Source organism: Macrobrachium nipponense, chromosome 41, assembly GCF_015104395.2.
Source record: "Macrobrachium nipponense isolate FS-2020 chromosome 41, ASM1510439v2, whole genome shotgun sequence".
Classification (NCBI taxonomy): domain Eukaryota; kingdom Metazoa; phylum Arthropoda; class Malacostraca; order Decapoda; family Palaemonidae; genus Macrobrachium; species Macrobrachium nipponense.
Genome location: NC_061102.1, coordinates 49,214,477 through 49,240,385, shown reverse-complemented (window position 1 = coordinate 49,240,385; position 25,909 = coordinate 49,214,477). Strand labels below are relative to the sequence as shown.

Below are 25,909 nucleotides of genomic sequence, written 5' to 3'. Positions count from 1 at the left end.
GAATCTGCGGGGAACAGGATATTTCTTATGAAGGTCAGTTAAAGCATTTAGTAACACTCCTTTTAAACATATCTCTTCACGGCTGTAGTTTTTGTCAGATATGAATTTATCAAAAGCCACTATGAAGTCTAGGTTGTTTTTGCGGTCTGGCATAAGGGCAAAGGATAAGCCTAAATTTAAAACTAAATGTTGATTTACAGTAAGGGGGGTGTTGGATAAGTTTAAAACTTTGTCTTGTTGTTCAAGATTATTCCATGCGCTATTATCTATTAGGTTATTTAACTTGCGTAAAAGTCTGTTGGAATGAGTCACGCTATTATAGGCAGCAATGTCGGAACAGAATGAAATCAGATACCTGTATATGTGGTCCGTAGTGAGGAGGCGAAGATTAGATTGAGTTCCATATATCACTCTGCGTAGCACGAAGAATGTCGTTTCTCGTACTGTGATTCTTTCTTCCAGGAAAATCAAAATCTTGTGTGACAGAGGGAAGGGGTTTGATTGCAGAGTCCATCTCCCGAATCCGTACATTTTTTGGAAGTACTTGTTCTTTGAGGCATTCTTCCAAAAAGTGTTTTTGGTTTTTCAGCCGGTGTAGTCTGTTCAGTTCTTTCTCAAACTTGCGGAAAACTGGCTTGACTTCTGGAAGTGAGTGAAGAATCGTGGAAAGGCGGTTGAATTCCATAATGGGCTGACAATGACTGGTAAAAATGTTCTGTAACAACAGAATTCCATCTAATAAAAGGAGCCCATAAAAACACCAAAATGTAGAGAGAAAAGTACTATATTTCAGAGACTGGAATATGTCACGAGTAATTTATAGCAGCAACTGCCGGTACAAGAGTCAAATGATGGAATCGGCCTTAATAAAAGAGAAGCAGGTAATGAACATCTCAAAAGGGGCTTGGATATCAGATATCGTCGACGCAGTGTTCATTCAACCAACGCTTAAGAAGATTAAAGGAAGATTATCAGCGGGGGTGACCTAAATTGGCTTACTTGTGGACGAATCTCTTGGTATAATACCACCTTTTCTGTAAACTTTTCTCATTCATATACCTGAAGAGAGAGACAGCAGTCTCTGAAATATAGTACTTTTTTCTCTCTACATTTTGGTGTTTTTATGGGCTCCTTTATTAGATGGAATTCTGGGTTGTTACAGAAATTTTTACCAAGTCATATATATATATTATATATATATATATAATATATATAATATATATATATATATATTATATATTATAATAATTTATATATAATTTTTACCATAATATATATATATAGTTACATTACTAATATATTATATATAGATATATAGTTATATATAATAAATATGTATAAATATATATATATATATATTATATATATATATATATATATATATATATATATATATATATATATATATATATATAAATATGACACCAAAAATACAAAATAATCAATATTTGAGGGTATTTGATGAAAAATGCAATAAGAATGCAGTTTACATAGTTTTGAATGCACCGAAAGCATTAAAAGTAAGGTTTTCTTAGGATTTTGATGATGACCTGGCTCGCGACGATTTTCGGGTTACAACACGTTCTCAAGAATGGAAGCCCCGTCGTAACCCGGGGACTGCCTGTACACACATATATATACGTATATATATATATTATATATATATATATATATATATATCTATATATATATATATATATATATATAAACAAATACCACAGGAAAATGATAAGCAGAAATCCAAGAGCTTTTGTCTTTACTAAGACAGTGTTGAGGAACAATTGAAATTCAGTTGGAAAGAAAGTTATCAGGTAAACAACAAGATCAAGTATACCAGATGGTTAATTGTCAAAAGGGTAAAAATTAAAGAGATAATCCAGGATTATCAGATATCACACGGTCACAAACCCAAACGTAGATTTAATCCTAACAGAAACTACAATGTATCGTATAGTCCAAAACATGTATAAACTGAATATATTAATTTTGTTGCTTATATTTATCTACAACTTTTTTCATTATGAAGGCATCAAGTTTAAATAAACCAAGACTTAAATTTAGAACATTTCCATTATTTGACTGGATGAAACAAGATTCAATGATATTCCTTTTAACTGTGTCATCATTATATGGGATTAAGGCTCTTCCTTGACTCCAGTTAATAGGATGATCTAAATCTCTCATATGTACAAATAATGTATTCGATATTTGCCCAGTTCTCACAGAATATTGGTGCTGTTTGATACGTTGTGAAAGAGATTTACCGGTTTGTCCTTAATAGACTTTATCACACTTTTTCCAAAGAATTTCATATATGCAGCCTGGAAGATGTTTAAGAGAATTTTTTATTACTAAACTTTTGACAATATTACTGAAAACAACAATCATGTTAAAAAGGTTTAAAATTCTAGGAATATTTAAAAACTTTTCATCATAGGGTAATTTTAGAATGTTATGCTTACTAAATTCAAGTTTGTCATTAGTTAAATAAAAAAATTTTCTAGCTCTTTTCCATGCCACATCTACAAAAGTCCTTGGGTATTTAAGTTTCAATGCAATATCACAAATAGTTTTAATGTCAGCGTCAATAAACTGTAGAGGAAGAAAGAAATTGTAATTTGAATTTTCTTGATGTAACTGTCCATAGAAATGAAAGAAATTTCACCTTTTCAGTCTTTCAGAAATCAACTAACATTGCCTCTTTTGTTCATTACTACTCCAATCACCATCAAAATGTTAAATTCTCTGTTTTTTCTGGGATGTTCCTACGTGTCTGTAGCCCGCAGTTTATTGACGCTGAAATTAAAAATATTTATGATATTGCCTTGAAACTTAAATACCCAAGGACTTTTGTAGATGTGGCATGGAAAAAAGCTAGAAAAACATTTTATTCAACTAATAACAAACTTGAATTTAGTAAGCATAACATTCTAAAATTACCCTATGATGAAAGATTTTTAGAAATTCCTAGAATTTTAAAGATTTTTAACTTAAATGTTTTTTCAGTAATATTAATATCAAGAGTTTAGTAATAAAAATTTCTCCTAAAGATCTTCCAGGCTGCATATATGAAATTCTTGCAAAAAGTGTGATAAAGTCTATTACGGACAGACCGGTAATTCTCTTTCACAACGTCTCAAACAGCACCAATATTCTGTGAGAACTGGGCAAATATCGAATGCATTATTCGTACATATGAGAGATTTAGATCATCCTATTAACTGGAGTCAAGCAAGAGCCTTAATCCCATGTAATGACACAGTTAAAAGGAATATCACTGAATCTTGTTTCATTAAATCAAATAATGGAAATATTCTAAATTTAAGTCTTGGTTTATTTAAACTTGATCCCTTCATAATGAAAAAATTTGTAGATAAATATAAGTAACAAAATTAATATATTCAGTTTTTACATGTTTTGGACTATACGATACGTTGTAGTTTCTGTTAGGGTTAAATCTATGTTTATGTTTGTGGCCGTGTGATATCCGATAATCCTGGATTATCTCTTTAATTTTTACCCTTTCGGCAATTAACCATCTGGTATTTTTGATCTGTTGTTTACCTATAACTTTCTTTCCAACTGTATTTCATTCGTTCCTTGACAATGTCTTAGTAAAGACGAAAGCGCTTCCATTTCTGCCTATCATTTTCCTGTGGTATTCGCTTATTTAATGAAGCCACGTGCATCTACTGTGATTTTTAAAATATATATATATATATATATATATATATATATATATATATATATATATATATTCGTATTAACGTTTAAGAGGACTTTGAAATGATATTTATAATATAATTTCAAAGATTAATACAGTAATACAATAATAATTTAAGGTGTATTTGATGTAGGATGATACTTTAAGTACACATTTGGTATTTAAACTTTCAAGTTAGGCAGAATTCCATTAAGGAGTCCATAAATAAACACCAAAAGATATTCCTGGAGGAAAGAGTTTAAAATGCAAAGTGCGAGATCTTCGTAATATGCAGATCGATGCATGGAAACCGAGTATAGGTAACCTTCGTCACCTCACAACAGACCTTTTGTTGGGACATTGCTGACTATAATAGCGCGACCCACTCCAACAGACTTTCCCGAAAATTAAATAACTAATGAATAGTAGTACCTGGAACAATCTTGAGCAACAAGATAAAGTTTTAATTTAACTAACACCCCACTCACCATAAACCAACACTTAGTCTCGAACCTTAGTTTCTCCTATGCCCTCATGTCTGAGCGGAAAAATAATTTAGATTTTTTTAGTTGCTTTTGACAAATTCATATCTGATAGGAATCACAGCTAGGAAGAGATATGTTTAAAAGGCATTTTACTAAATGCATTATCTGACCTTAACAAGAAATACCCAGTCCCCTGTAGATTTATGAAAGCCATCCGGTCGCTACAATTAGACGTTGTAATAGGTACATGGGTCCGACAAAGATGGCAAAATTGTTATCATGGATTAAGGCTTTTAACTCGACAAAATCAACCAACTCCTCAGTGACACAAACACGTATGACAAGTTACCAAAATATCCCTTCCAAAACATTCCAACAGAATTTTTTAGAAATGTAAGATTGGTTGGCAAGGACAATAAGACCATTGAACTACTTGAGAAATTTAAAGTCGTTAACCCAAAACTACCTTACTTCTATGGCCTTCCCAAAACTCACAAAGGTAATCTTCCATTCAGGCCTGTTATCTTATCCCAGAGCTTTCAGTTATAAAATTTCGAAGTGCTTAGCCTGCCTCCTTTCCCTATTCTTTGGCATATTTTCTCCAAGTCACATTAAACATACTCTTCACAACATAAAACTTTTAAGCTTAGATGTAGATTCCTTATTCACAAAAGCACCAGCGCAAGACGTTTTACAGTTTTTGAGAGAAAAAACATTTCCCACCAGCCCTAGATGAAAGAATAAGTTGAGTTGAATAATGTGTATCAAGCATCGGCTTTTAATTTTGGGAGGCATTCTATAAGAAAAAATTCGGCTGCACCATAGGCAGCCCTATGAGTCCTGTTTTAGCCAATACATGTAATATTTTGAAACTGTAATGATAAATGCAATTTAACCTAGAGGCATAATGTGGATGAGATATGTAGTTGACATCCTAACATTTTGGGATGATAGGTGGGGCAGTTTCAACGAATTTCTTTCAAAATTAAATGCATCAGTGCCCAGCATCAAATTCAGTGCCTCAGTGGCGTGGTCGGTATGGTGTTGGCGTGCCACCTCGGTGGCCGCGAGTTCGATTCTCGGGCATTCCACTGAGGGGTGAGAAATGTGTATTTCTGGTGATGGAAGTTCACTCTTGACATGGTTCAGAAGTCACGTAAAGCCGTTGGTCCCGTTGCTGAATAACCACTGGTTCCATGCAACATAAAAACACCATACAAACAGACAAACAAGCATCAAATTCAAAGTTGAGTGGGAAACAGACAACTATATTCCTTCTCTGGATGTTTTAATAATTAGGGACATGACAGAATACAAATTTACTGTATATAGAAAGCCAACATTTTCACTTTCATACATTCACTTTAGTCATCAAGACAATTTTATTGAAATCAGTGTAGCCCGCAATTTATTCTGAAGAGTCTTACCGATTTGCTCCTCAGATTTCCTGCAAAAGGAAATTGAACTAATCCATAAGCAACTGTTATCCTCAAAGTACCCTGACCATATAATTGAGAAAAGTGATCCATAAAGCTAACATAATCTTTTACCGTCCCCCTCAAAACAAAACTAGAGAGACGCCCGACAATAAAATCAAAATCCCACACCTGAAAAGGATTAACATGTTCATACAGACACTTGGAAACTTTAAACCATTTGCTTTTAACTACCCAAAGACCGTAGCCAAATCCCCGATTAACGTCCAACAAAAGCCAGTCACCAAAGACATAGGAGCATATGAAAATCCTACATTGCTTTTACTGGTAAATCACTCCCCAAGAGATTATTACAACATACCCAATAGAACTCAGCTATTTTGAACCACATTAATAACCATAATCACAGAATAAACTGGAATTGTTCACATGTAATTTATAGCAGCAATTGTCGATACAAAAGTCAGATGGTAGAATCAGCACTTGATTAGACAAAGAAATGTGATGAACCTCTTAAAAGGAGCTCTGGACTCAGATATTTTAGATAAAATCATCCCCCAACCAGCTATTAAGTCGATTAAGAAGCTATCAACTTGAGTGACGTGATGTGATGGCTGACCTCAGGAACTCATGTTATATATACCTTTTTTTCTGTAATTCTTATTTCATTCATAAGTCTAAATTGCATAGTTTACCCAGAGGTGTAGCAGTAAACCGTTTATAATTAGTGGCTGAGTCTAAGAAAGTCCTTACTTATTTACTGGTGGTAGGACGTTGAGATGAGATTTCATATTTGCGTAGTCGTACTTGCAAGTTGCCAGTGATTTAGGCCACGCCCATATTTAACAGTTTTTACAGAATGGCGGCTTCTGTGAAGGCATGAGGATTCACGACGGTTTAATTGCGATTTAGTTACGTCTCATGCCGACGGACGCAACAGCACCGTCATGTCGTGAACATGGATGCCGCCATATATAAAACATATATCAACAATTACTTAGAATCTTGAATTCCAATATATATTTGACTAAAAATAGAAAATATCTTTTCATCTCTTAGTGCAGAATATTGTAATAAATTGTATTTTATTGCATCATCAGCTGACTGACTTATTTGTATAAAATAAAAACATGTTTAAAGGCTATATTAAGTCCTAAAAATCCTGAGAAAAATTGTTACAAAAAAATCTGTGTTCATCATTTTAATTGTTGAAGCAATGTAAAGGTATTTTTTTTTATTATAATTTAAAAATTAAGTAATAATCTTGGGATAGGAATATGTGATTCAGTTATAAAGCCAAGCCCTGGGACCCATAGGGTCATCCAGCGCTATGATGAGAGCGATTGAAAAGGGAAAGGATATAAATAAGTTTACAATAGACATTCTAAATTTAGGTCACTGTTTAAAAAAGTTAAAATCGATGAAATGTAATTTCTAATTGAATTGAAACTGCCATAAATACTGTAAAAAGGACATTTCTATATAGAATTATATTTTCATGAAAACCACAAAACAGTGTGTGAAGATTACGTATAATATACTATTTCTCTCTCTTTCCCTCTTCCGTCCAATTTATTAATACATCTGCTGTAGAATATCTGTGAGTGCTAACTACCACAGAGAGAGAGAGAGAGAGAGAGAGAGAGAAGAACAGAGAGAGAGACTGAGAGAGGAGAGACGAGAGAGAGATAGAGAGAAGAGAGAGAGAGAGAGAGTTGTTCTGTCTTAAGAGAGTGAATTTATTGATGAATTATTATGGTGGTAGAGAGAGACAGAGAGAGAGAGAGAGTGAGAGAGAGAGAGAGAGAGAGAGAATGGTTATTTTTATTATTTAATGTTATGACTGTACCTACTTACACACATATGAAGGCACTGCTGGTCAGTTTCGCCAGTCATGTACGTCTTATAATTAGCTTAATTTAAACCTTGAGGAATTTGGGGAAAATTTACACAATATGAACTTTTTATACATCTACGATTTAAAGTAGCACAGAATTCACAGTAGTACGAGAGGAAATTTCGGTAGCATTGTCTTCATTTGTTCATGAGCTATTTTATTTTATTTTTTTCTCTATTTGGAGATCTGACAGCTGACTTGATTTACGTCTGGCAGCTGCGCGTGATGTGGCGTTGCTAAGTATACACGTGACGCACGTCGTACTGGATGCCGCACGTTGACATTGTTGGTTACGTCTTTCGTAATCATATGCCGACGGCATTACGGCACTATTGCGACTTTTGACAGTTGTCGTAGGTGCTATATAGTCAGCCTTTGCAAATCGTCAAACTCGTTGTCTTTCTAAAACGCAACAGTCCCTCGTTGCCAGGCTGAGGAGGAATGTAGCCTTCAGGAAATAAACAAAATAAAAAAGAACGTTGCTTGAAATGTTGCAAGAAATAGCGGAGCAAATTGCTTGAATGACTTCGCCGAGCAGGACTTGCGGCGCCAGTTTAGACATTCAAAACATAGGCGACGTACTTCAAGCGCTCTCTCTCTCTCTCTCTCTCTCTCTCTCTCTCTCTCTCTCTCTCTCTCTCTCTCTCTCTCTCTAACATCACATATTATGAAAGTGTATGAAAGAGTAATGAAGAAAAGTATTATGAAACATTTAATAAAAACAACATTGTTTTGTACCCGGAAAAAGTATACAAACCCAACTGTTAGTCCCACCGTGAGAACATATATAAAAATATGATAAACGGAAAAGAAACACATGTGGTTTATCTAGACTTTGCAAAAGCTTTTTACAAGGTAGACCATAATATATTAGCGAAGAAAATTAGAAAACATAATATAGTGGACAAAGTAGGAAGATGGATAAAAGAATTTTTACACAACAGAAAACAGATAGTTATTGCAAACGATGAGAAATCGCATGAAGCTAAGGTAATATCCGGTGTGCCACAAAGTACGGTGCTAGCTGCATTGCTGTTTGTTATTATGATTGCAGACATAGAGTATAATGTTAAGACTCGGTTGTGAGTAGTTTCGCCGTTGACACAAGAATAAGTAGAGAAATTACTTGTGATGAAGATAGGAACTCGCTACAAAGAGACCTTAATAAAGTATATGAATGGGCAGAGGTAAATAGGATGGTATTTAACTCTGATAAATTTGAATCAATAAATTATGGAGATAGAGAAGGAAAGCTATATGCATATAGGGGACCTAATAACGAGACAATCACTAATAAGGAAGCAGTTAAAGACCTTGGTGTGATGTTGAATAGGAATATTTTATGCACAATGATCAAATAGCATTTTATTGGCAAAATGTAAAGCAAAAATGGGAATGTTGTTACTGCACTTCAAAACAAGAAAAGCTGAATACATGATTATGCTTTATAAAACGTATGTTCTTAGTCCACTTGAATATTGCAATATGATATGGTACCCACACTACCAAAAGGATATTGCACAAATAGAGAGTGTACAAAGGTCCTTTACAGCTAGAATAGAAGAAGTTAAGGATCTTGACTACTAGGAAAGACTATAATTTTTTAAATTATATAATCTAGAAAGGAGAAGAGAACGCTACATGATAATTCAGGCATGGAAACAGATAGAAGGAATAGCCGAAAACATCATGGAGCTAAAAATATCAGAAGGAGCAAGCAGAGGTAGATTAATAGTGCCCAAAACAATACCAGGAAAGCTAAGGAAAGCACACAGGACATTAATCCACTACGCACCTCGGCAATGCAGCGGCTATTCAATGCATTCCCAGCTCATCTGAGGAATATATGAGAGTAAGCGTAGATGTGTTTAAGAATAAGCTCGACAAATATTTAAGCTGCATCCCAGACCATCCAAGATTGGAAGATGCAAAATATACCGGAAGATGCATTAGCAATTCTCTGGTAGACATTAGAGGTGCCTCACACTGAGGGACCTGGGGCAACCCGAACAAGATGTAAGGTCTGTAAGGTAAGGTCTCCGAGTGTGTTAACATCTTGCGATCAAAGGTAAACTGCTAGTGTATATTTGTCGCTTATTATTATTATTATTATTATTATTATTATTATTATTATTATTATTATCATCATCATCTAGAGGAGATAAACATTATTATTATTATTATTATTATTATTATTATTATTATTATTATTATTATTATTATTATTATTTTTTATTTATTTATTTTTTTTGCTCTATCACAGTCCTCCAATTCGACTGGGTGGTATTTATTTGTAGTGTGGGGTTCCGGGTTGCATCCTACCTCCTTAGGAGTCCATCATTTTTCTTACTATGTGCGCCGTTTCTAGGGTCACACTCTTTTGCATGAGTCCTGGAGCTACTTCAGCCTCTAGTTTTTCTAGATTCCTTTTCAGGGATCTTGGGATCGTGCCTAGTGCTCCTATGATTATGGGTACAATTTCCACTGGGATATCCCATATCCTTCTTATTTCTATTTTCAGATCTTGATACTTATCCATTTTTTCCCTCTCTTTCTCTTCAACTCTAGTGTCCCATGGTATTGCGACATCAATGAGTGATACTTTCTTCTTGACTTTATCAATCAACGTCACGTCTGATCTATTTGCACGTATCACCCTATCTGTTCTGATACCATAGTCCCAGAGGATCTTTGCCTGATCGTTTTCTATCACTCCCTCAGGTTGGTGCTCGTACCACTTATTACTGCAAGGTAGCTGATGTTTCTTGCACAGGCTCCAGTGGAGGGCTTTTGCCACTGAATCATGCCTCTTTTTGTACTGTTTCTGTGCAAGTGCCGGGCATTCGCTTGCTATGTGGTTTATGGTTTAATTTTTCGTATTGCACTTCCTACATATGGGAGAGATGTTATTTCCGTTTATCGTATTTTGAACATATCTGGTTCTTATGGCCTGATCTTGTGCCGCTGTTATCATTCCTTCAGTTTCCTTCTTTAGCTCTCCCCTCTGTAGCCATTGCCATGTGTCATCGCTGGCTAGTTCTTTAGTCTGTCTCATGTATTGTCCGTGCATTGGTTTGTTGTGCCAGTCCTCTGTTCTGTTTGTCGTTCTCCTGTCTCTGTATATTTCTGGGTCTTCGTCTACTTTTATTAGTCCTTCTTCCCATGCACTCTTTAGCCACTCGTCTTCACTGGTTTTCAGATATTGCCCCAGTGCTCTGTTCTCGATGTTGACGCAGTCCTCTATACTTAGTAGTCCTCTCCCTCCTTCCTTTCGTGTTATGTATAGTCTGTCAGTATTTGCTCTTGGGTGTAGTGCTTTGTGTATTGTCATATGTTTCCTGGTTTTCTGATCTATGCTGCGGAGTTCTGCCTTCGTCCATTCCACTATTCCTGCGCTGTATCTGATTACTGGCACTGCCCATGTGTTTATGGCTTTTATCATATTTCCGGCGTTGAGTTTTGACTTGAGTATCGCCTTGAGTCTCTTCATATATTCTTTCCTGATCGTGTCCTTCATCTCTTGGTGTTTTATATCCCCTCCTTCCATTATTCCCAGGCATTTGTATCCAGTCTCATCTATGTGTTTGATGTTGCTCCCATCTGGTTGCTTTATCCCTTCAGTTCTCGTTACTTTGCCTTTTTGTATGTTGACTAAGGCGCATTTTTCTATTCCAAACTCCATCCTGATGTCTTTAGATACAATCCTTACAGTCTGGATTAGGGTATCTATTTCCTTGATGCTCTTACCATACAGCTTGATGTCGTCCATGAACATCAGATGGTTGATTCTGTTGCCTCTTTTCTTGAGTTGGTACCCGGCATCCATCTTCTGTAGTGCTTTTTTCATGGGAATCATGGCTACTACGAAGAGTAGTGGGGACAGTGAGTCGCCCTGGAAGATCCCTTTCCTGATATTAACCTCTGCTAGTCTTATTCCAGAGCTTGTAAGTATTGTATTCCAGTTGCGCATTGTGTTTTTGAGGAAGCTGATGGTGTTTTCGTCTGCCCCATATATTTTCAGGCATTCTATTAGCCATGTGTGTGGTATCATGTCGAAGGCTTTCTTATAGTCTATCCATGCCATGCTTAGGTTGGTTTTCCTTCTCCTACTGTTCTTCATTACCATTTTATCTATCAGGAGCTGGTCTTTTGTGCCCCCACACTTCCTTCTGCAGCCTTTCTGCTGGTGGGGGATGGTGTTTGTCTCCTCTAGGTAGTTGTATAGCCTTTCACTAATGATACCTGTTAGTAACTTCCACTTATTGGTAGGCAGGTGATAGGCCTGTAGTTACTGGCTATTTTTACCCTTACTCTTGTCTTTTTGTACTAAGGATGTTCTTCCTGTGGTCATCCATTTGGGTGCATGGTGATTTGAGATACAATGCTGGAGTTGTTCTGCTATTCGTGGATGTAGGGCCTTGAAGTTTTTGAGCCAGTATCCATGGACTTCATCGGGACCTGGGGCTTTCCAGTTTGGCATTTTCTTTAGTTGGTGTCTGACTGCGTCTGTCGTGATCTCTGTGAATCTTTGTTTTATTCTCCCTGTTTCTTCTTCTTTGACTTCCTGGAGCCATGTTGCATGTTTGTTGTGTGATACTGGATTGCTCCATATGTTTTCCCAGAGTCTCTTACTTGGTTCAGCTTCAGGAATTTCTTGGTGGTTGTCTTCCCCTCTTAGTTGGCTGTATAGTATTTTCTGGTTGGTTCCGAATAGTTTGTTCTGTTGGTATCCCTTATTCCTGTTCATGTACCGTTAGATCTTATGTGCTTTGGCCTTGAGCCTCTGTTTTACATCTTCTATTGTGTTGTTTAGTCCCCTCTCTTGTACTTTGTATTTCTCGTTGAGTTCCTCCCTTGTTTTCTTGCTTCTTAGCCTTTTTTCTGCCATCTCTTTCAGTTTACTGAAGTCAGATCTCATCACCATGATTTGCTTTTCCAGGCGCCTTTTCCAAGGAGGTTGCTGTTTTGGTTTCTGTTGGGTTGGTTGTGCTGGTGGTGTTGGTGTTCGAATCCCCATCAGTTCTGCTACTAATCTTATTATTATTACTATTATTATCATTATTATTATTATTATCATCATCTAGAGGAGAAAAATATTATTATTATTATCATTGTTATTATAGAAAAGACACGATTTTTTTTTGTCAAATATAAAAGTGATATTCCAAATGACAATTGTCTGTTAATATGATATGCATAATCATGTGAGGAATAATACTTCCCCATTCTGAGAATTTATGTTGTATTTATCATGGAAGTTATTTATCTCTCTCTCTCTCTCTCTCTCTCTCTCTCTCGCTCTCTCTCTCTCTCTCTCTCTCTCTCTCTCTCTCTCTCTCTCTCTCTATATATATATATATATATATATATAATATATATATATATATATATACTATATAAATGTCACCAACGAGGGCTAGTACTAAACATGGCAAAACAGTGATTCATCTATATTATTTCGCAGCGTTTAGTACTAGCCCCTTGGGGATGAAGTGTGTATCGCAGTGTTTAGTACTAGCCCCTTGGGGATCAAATGTGTTTTGCAGTGTTTAATACCAAGTTCAGCCCCTAATAAGGAGGGTGTATGAGATGGGGTGAAAAATATAGTTTTTTAGGTCGCTGGGGTTAATAGATACTTTCCAGATGCCCTTCAAGTCCTAGTTCTGCCCCCATAATGGAAAGGGGGGTGGGGGGAATGAAATAAAAAATGGCAAAAGTGCTGGGAAATGTGACTGAAGCAACTATTTTAACAGGAAAGGGAGAACCTGAGAGAGAGAAGGAGAGTAAGAGTCAGAGGGCCAGGAAGTGAAAGAGAGTGAGTAGAGAGAGAGGTTTGGGAGGAGAGAGAGAGCGAGAGAGAGAATAAGAGAGTTTATCGGTTGTCATCCACAGTTTTCCCGGGAAGCGCCGATATTTTATATTCCATTCCAGTTATAGTTTGCCATACGTCATTGTCTGATGCCCCTTAAGGTTAATAATAAGATAAAACCTTGCAGTCTCACGGGCACACGCTTGGGACGTGTGTAATTTATGCCGACATTAATTTCAGTGAGTGTAGACTCAGTACTTCTCAGTTTGGAAATGAGAACTTGGATGAGAGCTGTGAGAACTGATAAAACATGTGGAAGAATAACCAGAAGACATGAGCGGTAGCATTTCATTGAGGCCTCTCGTGTCACGTGGCGTTTTGAGTGATAACAACGATGATGAGGCTACGTTTCTAATTATCTTTAAGGCGGCAGATAATACTAGAATACGTTTGAAACTGAGAGAAGTAAGGCACTTGAGGAGTCGATATCCAGATCATCTTCAGTTCTTATCTCAAAGTTCATTGAGACTAACGTTCATTAATATAGTTTACTATAGGATTTATATTTAAATCACAGATCTGACGGTAATGAATGATATATTTTGTAAGTATAAATTACAGAGAAGGGTTCTGTCGAAATATATCCTATGAATTGCCGTTTTGATCAATGCCAGGCTGAAAATAGGGTAGACCTTGGCCTAGTGGCACCTTTTTCAAAACCAAACCCCGTTAACAAACTGAGTGGGCGGCAAACTAGACCTTTTCATGCGAGAGCAGAGAGCCTCGTTTGTATCTTTTTACGTGGAGTAACTCGCGGCTTTTAGTCACAAATTCACCACGTTTTCTAACAACTCTGAACTTAAAAATGACTTTCTATTGGAGTGTAATATCCTTCGTAAAATAAATGAAGGCCTTCTTCGTCTTAAACTTGTTCAGAAATATTCTGCTCTGGGGAAAAAGTACTAAGCAACCTGGGTCTCCAAATTATGTCGCGTAGTACTGAAGGTAAATATGTATCTCAGTGCGAACCATAAAAGAGAGGATATTCATACTTCAAAATAAGTGTAACATTTCTTGTTCCGAGTCGTTCTGTTAGAAATTAAACAAACCGGTTTATGTACACTCGGTAACTAGACTGACCGAGTTTTGAAGGGGGTAAGAAAGTTCAGCTGTGCCTAGGCCTATCCGTTTTGTTGTTTGTTAATGGGGCTCACTTCTAACGGTCATGCGGGCGTGCCACGGTCGTTAGAACTAATATTTTGCTTTTTTTTTTTTAATAGTATACCTGTTGAATGATAGACTGAATGTTAAATAAAAAGGCTGTAAGTATCAGGGAATCTTACATCTTTGTCACATTCAAGTTTGTGGTTCAAATCTACACAATAAAAGTCAGGTGTAAAAGTAGACGGTGGCGTCTCCACAAGTGCTACTTAAGTAGCAGCGTTTAAATCACACATTTTGCCGGAAACTTTGACAGTAATAAAACAAGTAAACTCAACAATGAGTTCTCGATTTTAGTAACTATATATATTACATTAGTAACTCGTAAAATAATTTGAAGACATTACTAATTCCCTATGATAATTTCGTGGATATAAATCAGTGTTTAGAGGAGGAAAGTAGGTACTCTTTGCTGAGTACTTGTCCCCATTTGTAGAACAATTTTGACCCATTAAAACAGGAGGACTATATGCTACTTCTTACAAGAAATCAGAGCAAACGCACGCCACCATAAACTAAAGGTGGACAGTATACATGAAAAGTGGGCCGTGATAAGGGTTAGTGTGCGTGTGTGCGTAATCTACAGCAGCTGTAGTAGGAGGAAGCGCGCTAGACCGAAGTTGCTGGGTGGGTTTGCAAAGAGAAGCAATATTACTCTGTCGCTAGATACCGCCGAGGTAAGACCACGTTCCGTTGGCCTCCTCTCCTCCTCCCCCTCCTACATAGGCGCTTGGCTTCGATGGAGGCCTTTTTGTTCAAAAAGAATTATCCTGAGCAGTGGAGTTATGTTCTTCTCGAGTAAACGCTCTCTCTCTCTCTCTCTCTCTCTCTCTCTCTCTCTCTCTCTCTCTCTCTCTCTCTCTCTCTCTCTCTCTCTCTCTCTCTCTCCAAGTGGAATGTTTGTTGCTTTTGCAAGTTAATTTGATGATTGCGACGTAATTCATTTATCTGATCGAGACATTTATCAGGAATTCGATGCGTAAGTCATATACTACTTAATTTAAACCAGATTTAGCTATGCAGCAACTGCAATTAATAACAATACCGGTTACAAAGCAGATTTTCTTTCTTAAATGAAATATTTATTTCAGTATTACACAAGAATTTTATTGTAATCATAATATCACGTTAGGGGGTCCCTCGATTTTTTGGGCTTTTTAAGCTGCCAAATATTAATATTTATATTGTTATTTTAGTTTGTATATCTTAAGGTTAGCGAACATGTCAAAACTATTCGTATTCACTTTCATCATGGTTTAATTCACGCTTAGAATTCTAGTTATTTCCCTTATTATATGTATTTCTTACTGTATTGACATCTGGCTCCTAATGCTGTTCTAAAACTTTAGGCCGAAGTCGACAAAACCTTTTCAACAGCTTCGATGTAACACCTTTAAAAACAGTTTCGGCGTCATACCAGTCTGCCGATTATGGTGTAGTACTACCTTGCCTTCTTGATGCGTTTATTATATATTTTGATCGTTGTCAGTGCCGTTATTGTTACAGAAGTGAAAAATCTTTACAATTCGGAATCAAAGTGAACCTTTGTGTCACTAGAAACGAGATATGAAATTCTGACAAGTAAACGCTGTGCGCAAAATAAGTAGTAGTAGTTGATCCGTTAAACCTGATTGACAAGTGGTCTTTGTGTGAAGTGCGCGTCTCGTCACTTAGTCACTACTCATCAGTCGAATCATTATCAGGTTACAAATGATGAGCACCGTTGATATTTGCTATTCGCCCGCGAGAGTAAGAGTATCCTTAGACCGAAGCATAATTCCCTTACTTATGGATTCCGAGTGACGCAGAGGTGATGTTAATGACCGGCTTTGTAAACAATCTAGCATGTTTTGAGTCAGTTTATTTTTCTTTCTTTTTGCGCATCTCTGTGCATTAGTATAGATCTAATGCTGTTTTCTCTTTTTTTATGATGTCTGAGGAGCAGAAAAAACTGTTCGAATTTTGCAGGGAGTGGCATTATAGAACAGAAACAAATGCAATGAAAAAACACGCAATCTTCATCTTGCTATGTTATATTAAATTAGAAGTTAATATCCTAGACGAGTTTAACCTTAATTGCCTTGTTAAGCCGAGCGCCGAGATTGTATACGAGGCTACACGTGCATCGTCGCGTTCATGCATCCGCTCGGCGGGCGAAAACCTGTTCGTTGGGAATCTCAGCTAAGAGAGCGTTCTTGTAAATTTCATCATTGGTCTACCAGGACTCTACCTTATGAGAGACTTATCATGAATTTGTTTGTTAGCGAGGTCAATACGAGAATTCCTATATTAAAGAGTTGAATAGTACAAATATGAACAAGCATAATGTGAAGGAAATTATAACTAGCAATGTGTCTACATACTTCGCTGCGTTGTTGTTGTTATTAGATTCAATTAGATAAGCCAGGGAGGGTACTAATGAACGTTCGCTTCCACACTGGAATGGTTTCTCTCCTGCTAGTACTATATGCGGTGTATAAATTGTTGTAAGGCAGCGCTCTGATGTTTGAAACCTGCGTGAATAAAATGGAAGGGGCTCTGTAATTTTAATTGCAATTGCAACAATATTAAAGTTTTTGCTCATGAATCCATTCGTCTCATTTTTTTTCCACCCCTTTGTCCTGTTCTGCCCCGTGGGTAGCTTAGGCATGACTTAACGTTGTTTTACACTACAACTGCGAGGTATTCCTCCTGTTGCACCTTTCAACGACCAGTTTCGCTTTCAGCGCTGAATGATCTCATAAGTCCCAGCGCTTGGCCTAAATTCTGCGTTCCATCCTATCCTGTTCTGTAGACGCCTGCTTAGGCAGTTAACAGTTCTTGAGTCATTCCATTTTGAAGGTATGGGTAACACATTTTGAATGATTGTAATAGTATTATTATTTCTCTGCTCGGCTGCGCCATTCTTCAACCTCACACGCATGAGTTCGAATCCCAGTTGGTGGAAAAGGTTCCAGTCTCCTGAAGCGTTTCTCACGCAGAAGTCTGCGTTTGGTTGATAGTGAGAACTACGTACACTTGGTGAATAATAATGACATGAATATACGGTAATTTTATTTATCTATTTATATTGTTGTTGCAGTTAGGGACAGATAGTTTTGTGTTTGCTCTCACCAACTTCTTCCTGTCTTGAGTCGTCTTCTTTCTGACTTTCCAAAGAGGTAAGTATATCGTACCCTCGGTAATCACAACCACTCAAAACTGGTTGGAAAGGGAGTCCTGAGAGAGAGAGAGAGAGAGAGAGAGAGAGAGAGAGAGAGAGAGAGAGAGAGAGAGAATCCACATGCGCTCATCCACGAAAAACCTCGAAGTAGATTTATCCAGTACTACTGTGACCCCTTTTTTATTTCCAATTTTATCAGTGCTAACCGGACCCTCTGCTTTATCTTATGTATTCATGGTAGACATGAAGAAAAAATAAGACCTATTTTTTATTTATTTATGTATTTTTTGCTGACTGAAAGTACTGACGTTTCGACATGTTTGTGTTTATCTCTTTAAGAACGTTGCCTTGTATATATTTTTTATTTGGTTCTTTATTTACTAATTCATTAACCCGTGTTTTTTATTTCATTTTCCCACATGGGTATTCTCTTCTGTGAAAACACTGTTATTTGGTAATGATACCAATTCATTAACCCGTGTTTTTTATTTCATTTTCCCACATGGATATTCTCTTCTGTGAAAACACTGTTATTTGGTAATAATAATACTACCGTTGGGAAAGTGGACATTGTTTAGAAACGGTTGGACTGAAATGCAAACAGCAGTAATTTGGGAAACGCTTATCTGCAGATGTTAACGTTAGTATAAATGTAAGTTCCTAAGTCCGTATGACCACCTTATGATTGTGAGACGAGTAAGTTATTTACAACCTAACTTAAACGTTCCAGTCGAAGTGTCAGCGATTCTCTGTAGAAGTGCAAGCCATTCATTTATAAGACACATCAATTTCGTAAATATATATGGTTCGAATGACTGGCTGAGAAGAACGTTGATCATATGTCTTATCTGAGAAGTATACATGAGAGATAAACTTCGAGAAGAGAAGAAAAAAAGATCAGTACCTTGAAAAATGAGAATAGACTAGGTCAACATTAAATTTTAACTATAGTAGATTCACATCAATCTAGGCCAGTCCCTTACGACGCTCCTGATTGGCTGTTGATAAGCCCTATCACAGGGCTGGAAACTCAGTCTTTCTCGAGAGTTCACATAGGCAGGATGTATGTTCCACTTCTCCTGAGGGATATATCTTTCAAAAGTATCCCCCAGGAGAGGTGGAACATACATCCTACCTATGTGAACTCTCTCGAGAGACTGAGAGTGTCCATCCCTGTGATTGGCTTATCAACAGCCAATCAGGAGCGCCATAGGGGACTGGCCTAGACGTCAGATGCACGGTTGATGTGGATCTACTATAGTAGGGTATAAGGCCAACATGCTCAAGTCAAGGTATTGATGCAACACGTTCAAGATGCGATCATAGCGTCTCTTTTCACATAGACACAGGCAGAGTCACACAGGAAGGAAGTGTTTTTGGGTAACGCTGCCATCGTATAACCTTCACCCTTGCTGTGATCTACAACAGCTCACGAACCACTAGGTTTATGTCAGAAGACGTATGGGTGTTAACAGGCCTAAATCGTTCTGCCTTGCTTGAGAATGAAACCCTGCTCTCTTTCTGGTGGAGTAAGAGGTTAAACTCGCCCCTCTTTCTGGTGGAGTAAGAGGTTAAACTCGCCCCTCTTTCTGGTGGAGTTAAAGGTTAAACTCGGCACTCTTTCTGGTGGAGTAAGAGGTTAAACTCGGCCCTCTTTCTTCATTTGCCCTTAGGAATTATATACCTCCAAAGGGTTGTTGCCAGGAAGATACAGCCTTCTGGTAGGTTTCTTAGCAAGTCTTAAGGGATGAGATTGTTAGCCCACAGCCATTTCTTAACTCCCGTAGGCACTGGTACAGAAACCACTTGGTGCTTGGTAGACTGATAGCCAGTAGGTTGGCTTACATGACGTAAGCCGAGATCTTCAAATTTCTGGTCCTTCAAGGGTGAATTATTTTTGTTAATATTTTTAATCTTTTCCTCACGCCCACACCCAAACTCATCTAATCTGCCCCCTCTATTCTTAAGCTCTGCCAGCATTCTTCAAAAGCTGGTGTGTGGACTGCTGGACCCAGACTGACCCCATCTCTTGAACTGCTAGATGTTTCACTTGGTGATGCCTGGCTGCTGATTAGCAGACATGCGAGCATGTATTCAGATTAACAAACATGGTATACAGTCTGTTTTTAAGTATTTTGCAGTTTTTACCAGGCCTTTCTAATGGTTAGCACTGACGTACTTTCACAGACATTTACTAAATTTTGAATATCAAGAGAGATAAATGAGCATGAAAGGGTAGTGACTTACGATGTCTGCTAACTTTTCCCGCATAATTAGTGCTTATGCTTTTGTGCAATTTTAATCAGACTCTGCATTCTCCTAATTAACCCTTCACCCTTCTGTAATTCTGATGTAATTTACTTCAGATAGAGTAATTACTTAGAGTAATTATAGAATTACATTTCTAGAGTAGATAGCTATGAGAGGGAGATGGAGATGGCTTGTACATGTCTTTCGCACTACCCATCAGTATCAGGTTGGCTATTTTGGGCACCAGAAGAGTTGGAAGATCCAGACCAAGATGAGTAAGAAGTTAGAGAATGGAGGCAGGAGATAAGTGAAGATTAGATAACTGGAAGGGCCAGCGGCTTACTTGAATAAGAACTGTGAAAATGGAGGCAGGGGATAAGTGAAGATTAGATAGATGGAAGGGCCAGAGGCCTACTTGAATAAGAAATGTGCGAGTGGAGGCAGGAGATAAGTGGAGATATAGAAAGAGTAATGGTTATTTAATTATGAAAACATTTATTGAAATGATCTGTCCTTCTTAGGTGAGGATTGCCGTTATGCGGTACACTGTAGACATTACTTAAGGTTCTTTTGCAGCATGCCTTCAGCCCCTAGCTGCAACCCCTTTCATTCCTTTTACAGCACCTCCGTTCATGTTCTCTTTCTCCCATCTCACTTTCCACCCTCTTTAACAATTGTTTCATAGAGCGGCTGCCGACAGGTTTTCCTCCTGTTACACCTTCCAGACCTTTTTACTGTCAACTTCCGTTTCAGCTCTGTGTGACCTCACAGTTACCAGTGCTTGGCCTTTGGCTTAAATTAAATATTCAGTTTTGTTCTTGAAGTGACTTTTCATGCAAAGTAAAAGCATATATATATAAATATATGTATATATATGTATATATATATATTATATACATATGTATACATACACACAAACACAAACACACAGACACGTACTACTGTGAGTTCACCATGTCTTCACGATAAATTATGCCCTATTTCCAGACCGCGAATTACGTGTACTGTTATGGAAGGAATGTTTAAGAAACTCAGACCAAGGCAGAAAAGAATTGGCATTTAAAATTGACGGATCTCTTCATGGCGGGAAAACAACTGGTTCCTCTTGTTGCGGCCGACGCGCTTTCAGACTGCGTATATATACGTTTGCGAGTCCTCGAGAACGGCGTAGCTGTGACCCCCCCGGGGGTTGTGGGGTGGGGGGAGGACCTCTCTGCTAGTCCTAAATTCGTTCCCAAGGATGTTAATTTCGTCCTCTGGTTTTCGTGTTGTGGGGTCAGGTTTGTGAATGGGATTTTGATGAAAGGAAGTAGTTGGATAAGAAGAAGAAGAGTTGACCTTGAGAGTTCAATGGTTTTTTTTTTTTTTATTTCGACTCGGATACGTTGCTTTGCATAGCGTGGTTGGTTTACTCATGAAGGGCCCCTCTCTCTGCCAACTCTGTATGTACTCAGAATGCGTATGCACTCAGCGTACCCAATGAAATCAGTCTACCTTTTTATATTTTAGTTCTGTCTGTCATTTTCCTTGGAATTCCTGGCTCTCTGAGCAACTTGAACTGTGACATCCTTTGAGATGTCGTATTACGCTTGATTTGATCCCCATGTGATTATTTATTTATTTTTCCAAGTAGGAGATAGGAAGTAGTACAAATTGATTCTCCCTCGTAACGAGTGACCAGATATCCCAAATTGGTTTCATAGATAACGAAAGATATGACGCATATAGCAGATAAGCGACTAGTGACCCCTTGTACTCAGCGTCTTCGGCTACCGTTCATCTGGGTTCCAGGATTACTGAAGGTTCTTTACAGCGTGCCTTGGGCTCCTAGCTGCAACCCCTTTCGTTTCTTTTACTGTACCTCCTTTCATATTCTCTTCTATCTCACTTTTCACCCTCTCCTAACAATTGATTCATAGTGCAACTGCTTTGAGGTTTTCCTCCTGTTACACCTTTTAGAACTTTTTACTGTCAAATTCTGTTTCAGCTCTGTGTGACCCAAATTCTATATTCAGTTCAATTCAACTAATGGTGGTAATTATCTTTGGAAACTGGCTTCGTGCTTTAATGGCCAAACTCCAGGCGTTCTTTGTTCTTAATATGGAAGAGAGAGCGACTCAAGTCTTTAGCAGTGCATCTGGTGTTTTGATTGCAATTTGCCGACTGACTGCTGGAATGCTGTTCTGGAAGAAAGAAAAAAATATAGTCACGTAGTAACCTAACATAATAAAACTATTTTTCAACTTCGTTATCCTTAATAAAATGGCGTAGTTTGAATATACCAATTGCAGTTCTAGCCTGTATTGCTAATATAGAGGAAGAGCTCATAGTAACGTGAGAATAGAGAATATTGATTCTGCATTATTGTGTATTCTGATGCTGCAGTTTAAGTTGACCTCATGAACTAATTAAAGGTCGATAGCCTCTACGTAGTATTTCATTGAGTGTACCTGTACCTTTAAGTAGGTCGAGTTTTTAAATACTTATCTAATCTTTACAGTTTGCTTGAGTCTTCAGTTTTGTTAAAGACGTAGCAGCAGTCAAGTTCATGCAGTGCCGGGCTAAGTAGTTTATATATCTCGTACACCAGACGGTCAGGACTTTCTAAGACTCTAGGTATTACGCAGTATCTACGACACACCGGAGTTTTTATGGAACCCAACCAGAGCCTGTATGCTGTCTGCTTCTTATGAAGGCGCTAAAGTGTTGGTTAATCCCTTTGAATGATACAGAAGAGTATATAGTGGAGTATGTTGGCCCTTGAGATCGTTGAATTGAATATAGTATTTAGGCCCAAGGCCAAGCAGTGGGACCTTTGAGGTCATTCAGCGCTGAAACTGAAATTGAGAGTATAAGGTTGGAAAGGTGTAACAGGAGGAAAACATCAAAACAGTTGCACTATAAATCAATTGTTAAGAGAGCGTTAAAGTAAGATGGAAAAAAGAGAATATGGAAGGAGGTGCAGTACAAGCAATGAAAGGGGTAGCTGCTTGGGGCCGAAGGCACGCTGCAGAGAACCTTAAGTAATGCCTACAGGCCGTATCCCCCTACGGAGCTTGAGATCATATATATTGTTTTGTGGTCATTTGTATAAGCGATTCGCGAGTGATAATTTAACAACTGTGTTTACGATAGAATGTTGTGAATACTTTGGACTAGACTCAGCTGTAGTGCCTTACAGATCGTATTAAATTTACTTTATTATGAATTTCTACAATGAATGGAAAGGTTTCCTTAGTGGAGTGTGTTATGTTTCCGTAATTTTATCCGATAGGGGCCGATAGGTGGATGGATGACCTCGATTCGCAGAATTCCAGAAATTCCAAAAGAGGTTCCAACGCAGCGTCATAAAATTCATGAAGGAATGAACGGCTGAAGTTGTCACGCGTGGTTTTATGCTCGTGCTTTCAGTATTCCCTGTGGCCAGCCTCTAGGTGGCTTCGAAACTGGAGGATTCAAAGTTATAATATTGTCATGAATAATTTTTTTTATATATAGTTTGTAAAGAGATACTTTTGAACGTGAATGAAGCGGTTTTCCCTAAAACCCCGTAAGGATTAGTGCCGTCAGTGCACCTCATGCGGTGCGCTGTAGGCATTACTGAAAGGTTCTTTGCAGCGTCCCTTCAGCCATTAGCTCCTACCCCTTTCGTTTCTTTTATTGTACCTCCTTTCATATTCTCTTTCTTCCATCTTACTTTCCAACCTCTCCTAACAGTTGATTCATAGTGCAACTGCTTTGAGGTTTTCCTCCTGTTACACCTCTCAAACATTTTTTACCATCAATTTCCGTTTCAGCACTGAATGATTCAACCTCATAGGTCCCAGCGCTTGGCCTTGGGCCAGAATTTTATATCTCACTGTTCCACTGAATGAAGAGACGGTGAGGCTGTGGATTCATTTATTTGTTTGTTTGTTTGTTTTTTAATGAAAGGGTCCGTCCTTGATTTTATTAGCATTGAGGGACCGAAAGAGGCAGTGTAGTTGTGTTTCCTTCTGTATGTATAGGGTGTCCATAAAGTCCCAGTACCATTTTGAGCAATAAATACTTGTAATGGTACTGGGACTTTATGGACAAGTACAGAGTGTCCATAAAGTCCCAGTATCATTCTAAGCAATAAATACCTGCAATGGTACTGGGATTTTATGGACACAGTACAGGGTGTCCATAAAGTCCCAGTACCATTCTAAGCAATAAATACCTGCAATGGTACTGGGACTTTATGGACACCCTGTATATTTGCTTCGGGGAAACGCTCTGTCGATGAAGAGATGCACAACGACGACAAAAAAAAAAAAAAAAAAAAAAAAAAGAGAGAGAGATAAAAAAAAAAAAAAAAAAAAAAAAAAAGAGAGAGAGAGAGAGAGAGAGAGAAGAGAGAGAGAGAGAGAAAGACAAAAGAATGACGTTCCACTTGGGTTGAGGACCACGCTGATTTTTTTGACTTCACGGAACCGTGATGGGTTTTGTGGCAAGCTATTTGTCTGTCCGCCCTCAGATCTTTAAAAGATTACCAAGGCTAGAGTGTTTTTTTTATGATAAGTAAGATGGTTGAAAGAAGAGTGAGGGCATAGTTTGGAAAGTTAAGAATTAGTAAGAGTAAAGTGTGGTTCATCCATAATTTTATTTAGGTAAGGGTACAAGTGTTCTCACTATGGCCTAAATGTTAACATATTACAACAATGATTTTACATTATATTAACATGGTGAATTGTACGGATTACATATTTTAAATTTTATTTCTTAGTCTAATTCTATTTAACAAAAGTTCCAATTTTCTCATTTTTTGTAGTTTTCTGTCCAATTTTCTCATTTTTTTTTAGTTTCCTGTAAAATGAAAGTATTGAGATGGCATTTTTTGTCTGTCAGTCCGCACTTTTTCTGTCCGCCCTCAGATCATAAAAACTACTGAGGCTAGAGGGCTGCAAGTTGGTATGTTCACCATCCACCTTGCAGTCATCAAACGTACCAAATTGCAGCCCTCTAGCCTCGGTACTTTTTATTTTATTTAAGAATAAAGTTAGCCATGATCGTGCGTGTGAGAGCGGTGCTAACAACACAGGCCATCAGCGGGCCGTGGCTGAGATTCTCGTACGGCTTTATACGCTGTATAGAAAACTCGATTGTGCCGAATCTTTTAGTATTTGTTTTTTGTTAACTTTACTGGTCTGACCAGTCACCTCGCTGGAATGTTATCAGTGGCCCTGCTGGATTTAATTTAGATTCCTTGCTGTTTGATGTTGTCTAGACAGTGCCTGATTAGCCTTACATATATGGCTTTTTGATGTGATTTCTTGTCGCTTTCATGGACGCCCCAGAATGTAATGTTGGAAGCAGAACCTTTATTTCTCAGTCTTGGTGGTAACTTCGCCAACTCCTGATGAACAAGTGATGTGCAGAGGTTTAGGGTTAGTCATTTTGAAGATTGCTGTAGGTGATCTACAACTACTACAACTACTACAAGTGCTCTTTCTTATATGTGTCTTCTCAAGCATTCATTCTTTAATTTCGGGATGAGATCTCTTTTTATCTGAATGCTCTCAACCTTCGTTTAGTATTTTTCATGAGGTGAGAAAGGTCATTAACTTTTCGTCGATGTAGATTGATAAATTGACAAGGCGTGATGCGACCTCCAGCTTACTCGGGACGCGTGCAAGATTTTCCTAACTTAATGTGAAGTGGTCTTCGTAATGGATACTCGTACTTACGACTACCTATGCTAACAACAAGGATCCAATAAAAAGGACACAAATTAAGTATGCTTATATATTCTCAGTTATAAGTGGAAACACAAAATAATCGAACAGAAACATAGCCTCTAAATTCAGTACACCACATAAATTAAAACGTGCTAAAATCTACAGTCAAATAGAGCCTTGTTTCACCAACGAAAATTAAAATAAATACGCCATATTTTATTAGAAATACTTTCTCTGTACTGTTGA

The 25,909-nt window shown here is 37.7% G+C and overlaps 1 protein-coding gene across 7 annotated transcripts in view; it reads left to right on the top strand.

Annotated features, from left to right (window-relative positions):
• Positions 1-15,084: 15,084 nt before the first annotated feature.
• Positions 15,085-25,909, top strand: part of LOC135212751 (organic cation transporter protein-like) — a 78,494-nt gene continuing 67,669 nt past the window's right edge. For 2 of the 7 annotated variants that reach the window (XM_064246484.1, XM_064246478.1), the window contains exon 1: positions 22,465-22,580. The gene's annotated coding sequence lies outside the window, so the exon portion shown is untranslated. Of the gene's footprint in view, positions 15,229-22,464; positions 22,713-25,344; positions 25,721-25,909 lie in introns of those variants that run through there. The other 5 variants (XM_064246480.1, XM_064246479.1, XM_064246483.1 and 2 more) reach the window with 5 other exon arrangements.